At 45.2% G+C, this 4,774-nt stretch overlaps 1 long non-coding RNA gene across 2 annotated transcripts; it reads left to right on the forward strand.

Annotated features, from left to right (window-relative positions):
- The first annotated feature begins 423 nt into the window (after positions 1-423).
- On the forward strand, positions 424-4,363 carry LOC116240140 (uncharacterized). 2 transcript variants are annotated; one of them, XR_016461546.1, is made up of 3 exons: positions 424-1,239; positions 2,101-2,654; positions 3,283-4,363. It is a non-coding gene; the product is annotated as an uncharacterized LOC116240140 (long non-coding RNA). The 2 variants fall into 2 exon arrangements; XR_016461547.1 differs by having other exon boundaries at positions 424-1,092.
- Positions 4,364-4,774: the final 411 nt, after the last annotated feature.

Here is a 4,774-nt window from a genome sequence, read left to right on the forward strand (position 1 = left end):
GATACTTAAAAATCCTTAAGGCATCTTCATGGTAAAAAGCTGGAGTCTTCCAGTGCTCTAGGAATGCAGTTCAGTTACACGTCTATTGCAGAAGCAGAGCCAGAATCACAACAGAGCTGTACAAGTTTCTGTAATTTGAAAACTGCAGCAGACTGGGGTCTGCAGTAACCCGTAAGGAGCTGTATTCAGCATGCTATGTGACTGTCTCCCTGGCCTTGCACTATATGCAAGAACATGCAAGATGCAAGAACAGAGGTTCCCTTAGATATAGTGAAACTGTTTGCTTAAAAGAGAATTTTAAAAACATGGGTTGAAGACAGAGGTAACTTGAGAGCATTGTTAGTTCCTAGAAACACTGCCTCTGCCCTTACCAAGCAGGCAAGTTACCACAAAATATGAAGGTCTGTGTAGACTAGTGCACGACAAGTATGGATGTACTCTTGGAGAAGGGAGCAGCCCAGGATCTCCATGCTGGTTGGCCCAGAGCTGCACCCAAGCTCTGTAAAGCACATCCACAGAACAAGTCCCTGTGCCTGGAAAGATCATGGAGCAGATGCTTCTGGAAGAGATGTTAAGGCACATGTGAAATGCTGAGATAATCTGAGACAGCCAGCACATCTTTACCAAGAGCAGATCATGCCTGACAAATCTGATGGCCTTCTGTGAGTGAGTGGCAACATTGGTGGACAAAGGAAGGGCAATTGATGTAATCTCCCTGACACTCAAAGTACTTTGACATGGTCCCACACCATATCCTTATCTCTAAATCAGAGAGATAGGGATTTGTAGGCTGGAGTACTAGGTGAATAAAGAATTGGTTGGGTTGTCATAGCCAGAGGGTTGTTGTCAAGGGCTCTGTGTCCAAATGGAGGCCAATAAGGAGTGGTGCCCCCAGGTCCATCTTTGGAACCTATGCTCTTCATCTTAACAGAGACAGTGGGATTGAGCATATCCTCTAAATTTGCTGATGACATCATGCTGAGCAGTACACTTGACACAATAGAAGGGAGGAATACCATCACAAAGAACCTGGACATGCTTAAAAAGCGGGCACATGAGAACATGTTGAGGATCAACGTGGGCAAGTGCAAGGTGCTGCACTTGGATCAAGGCAGTTGCTGATGTGATTATGGACTGGGAGAACTCACTGAGAACAACCCTGCCAAGAAGGACTTGGAGATCCTAGTGGATGAAAATCTCAAGCCAGCAGTGTGCTCTTTGCAGCCTGGAAGGCCAATGGTATCCTGGGCTGCATTAGGAGAGAGGTGGCCAGAAGGGAGAGGAAAGGGATCAGCCGCCTCTACTCTACTCCCATGAGGCCCCATCTGTGTCCAGGCCTGGTGCCTCCTGCAAGGAGGGATGTGGAGCTGCTGGAGAGGGTCCAGAGAGAGATTGCAAAGATGACCAAAGAGCTGGAGCTTTTCTCCTATGAAGCTTTCTTTCTGTGAAGAAAGGTTGAGGGAGTTGAGCTTGTTTGGCTCAGAGAACAAAAGGCTGGGGGGAGGCGTCACTGTGGCCTTCCAGTACTTGAAGGGAGCTTACAGGCAGAAAGGAGACTGACTTTTTAGATGGTCTGATAGTGATAGGATAAGGGGGAATGGCTTTAAATGAAAAGAGGGGATGTTTAGATTAGATGTCAGGAAGAAATTTTTTACTCAGAAGGTGATGTGACACTGGCACAGGCTGCCCAGGGAAGCTGTGAATGCCCCATCCCTGGAGGCATTCAAGACCAGATTGCTTTACCCCTGGACAGCCTGAGCTGGTGGATGGCAACCCTGCCCACAGAAAAAGCTGGAATTAGGTGATCTTTAAGTTCCCTTCCAGCATTAGCCATGCTATGATTCTATGATTCTATAAGTTTCCTCTTCAGCCCCCATTTCCAGGGCACTGTAGGCCTGCTGCTTGCTCACTGATGGTTGTTCAACTTCAAGACACAGTTCTCAGTCCTTCTGCTGCAGCTTGCTATATTCGTATGATAACTGGTCACCTCATCCTAACAGCTGTGTTGTAGATTTTCCCCACATTTGCCTTAAACAGAGAGAAATGCTTGACATGTATATCTTCCTGCACTTAATTTCACATGATGATTTTTTTCTACAGCATTTAGAAATCCTGCTTTTAGTCAGCATTTATCCTCACCGCTGTGGCAGTTTCAGAGACTTGCTCGCTTAAGCAACTTTGATCACCAGCAACACCCATGGTGCCTATGATAGAACACAGCAGGACAGCATAAGGCGTAAACTCAGCCACTGAGCTGCATCCACCTTTCTGAAGGGAGCAGGCTTATGCTTCAAGTTCTGCTTGATTCCCCGCACTGATCACAAGCCCTGTGAAAAAATACTTCAGACCTCTTCTCTGGGGCTTTGCAACCACAAACAAACAAACACCCAAGTGCCATCGGTCACACAGCCTGCCTTTTCTAGGCATGTCCTTCACTGTACCTTGGCCTTACCTGGTATTTGTAGGCTCCCAAAATTAGGCATCAGGAGAGCCTGCCCCACACTGACCAGCACACTTGCTCAGTTGCCATGCTGAGCAGAGTTGGCTGCAGCAGGTTCAGAGCTGCAGGGCTCTGCCTGGATGGGCTTTAGATCAGCAGAAGGATTGTAGGCAGTCCTGCCTACTGCAGAATTACAGCACCCTCCTCAGACCAGGTCAGAAGCCTTCACCTCACCTCAGCTAACCTTGACAAGTGTTCATAGTCATGTGTTCATGCATAAATTGCCACTGTTGACTTTAGTTCTTGGAACAGAATGAATTAGATATACTTTAAAGGAATTAAAAAACAAATTATCCTATTTCTTCTGCAAGCAGCTGAAACTTCTGCATCAGCTAACAACACAGCAAGCAGAGAACAGATGTTGGAAATAAAACCTCTTAGATAGACTAAAAACTGTAGCCTCATAGTTCCCCTAGCATTTGTGTTTTATCCCATATTATGAAACAATCCTTTTACAAATTTTACTCCTCATCTGTCAATAGTGAAAGTGCTTCTAGGTCTTGAATTATACATTCAAGACTTGATGAATAAAGGTGGCCCAAATGTTTGAAGACAAAACAAAAATTTCTTCAGGGAAGAGAAAGTTGCAGGCTTTGTGAGTTAAGAGGAATACTTGTCTCAAGAAAACATAACAATTATCATTACAGATTTACCTTTTTTAGTTGTCAACTTGATTAGAACATGTGAGTAAAGTCAGGAGGCAGATGCTACAAAGCTTTGCTGTTTCCTTCAAGACATAAAACGATGTAGTCCTCTAATTCTCCTTTTCCTCTTTCTCCCAGATTGAAGTCCAACTTTACTTGTCACTAAGATTTTTCTTCTGTGGAGAAGAATCCAGAAAAAAGATTCATACTGAGCAATGATTGTTTCATTCCTTGGGAACTGAAGCAGCTGGAGAATACTTTGAGAAAGGACGTCCCAAGGTCACAGTGACAGAAATGGTCCTTCCCAAGTCATGTCATCTGCTGCCAAGCCAAATGTCTTTCCTGTGATTGAATGGGTACAACCAGCCAAAGCGAGTCTCCACTCCTCCCTGTGACTGCCTCCATCTGTGCTGTTGTGCTGGGTCACTTCTCTAAAATCTGCAGCTGTCCCCAAGCTTTGTCTCACATATTTGTTTGTCACACAAGTATTTTTCCACCTGATGGGTCCATTGGCAGAGGAAGTGTTTTGGGGAGTGTCAGTCTCTGCACCTATCCTAAAGCAGGCATTTCTGAATCTGGTTGGGGAAAAGACACTAACTGGTGATCAAGCACTGATGAGGATTCCTATACAGTGCCCCAGCATGTATTTCTCGAAGCATCAATTTGTTTATAATGTCACAAGCACCTTTATCAAACTCCTGGTCTGAGCAGACCTTGAGAAAAAGATCCGCCATGGAAGCCTGTTCTCTTGTCTGCAGTGTAGCCCAGGTGTTCCCATGACTATTAACCTCTACTACAGCCTGCTCTGGGACACCTGGTCTGTCATTTCACCAATCACACTGGACACCTAAGGGAGCTGACAGCCCCTAGCATTAGTTTTTAGCAGTGAGGATCCCTTTGATTTGATGAGTCCCATTGTAAGTGTGTAGTCATTGTAGTCACAAAGGCAGATAGCTGCACTCCTGAAAAGGATATACTCATTTAAAAAAAAAAAAAGAAAAGAAAAAAAGAAAATGGAAAAAGAAATATGTTGTGTTTACTCGAAAGAAATAGCCAGCTCCCAGACAGGTTGCCTGGGCAGGGGTCTGATTTTGGGACTGTGTAGCACTGTTAGGAGAACTTGTGCTTATATTATTTCCTTCAGTGAAAATCCCATCATGAATTCCTTTATATGCCTTAATACTAGGAAATGCTCACATTGCCTTTCTTTCTCCTTTCTCTGCTCTCTATCAGCAGCCCTTGCATTTGATCTCTTGGTTGTGTTCCAGAGATCATTCCTCTGACAAGTACCATCTCAGCACCAAGACCAAATGTTGGCTGGGACTCTCACTGCAGCCTGCTGTGTCTGGGGGAAGAGAAACTATAGCATCACTGCACTGCATCTCAAAGGCAAGAGGAGGATTGTGTCTTTCCAGCCCTGTATGGTGGTGCCCACGGCCATAGTGTGCTGCAGCAGCTGCTGGTGGTGGCCTGGGACTAATTCTGGAACTACTCCACACACAGAGAATTCATAACATTGAGCTCTGGCTTTCCACAAAATGTGACCTAGATAGTAAAGCTTCTCTTTGTTGCCTGTCCTTTTCCAAGCTGAGGAAGCATGCACCAGGAAACATCCCACCCTTTCCTGATG

The sequence above is a fragment of the Phasianus colchicus genome, chromosome Z, assembly GCF_987193195.1.
Source record: "Phasianus colchicus chromosome Z, bPhaCol1.hap1.1, whole genome shotgun sequence".
NCBI lineage: Eukaryota > Metazoa > Chordata > Aves > Galliformes > Phasianidae > Phasianus > Phasianus colchicus.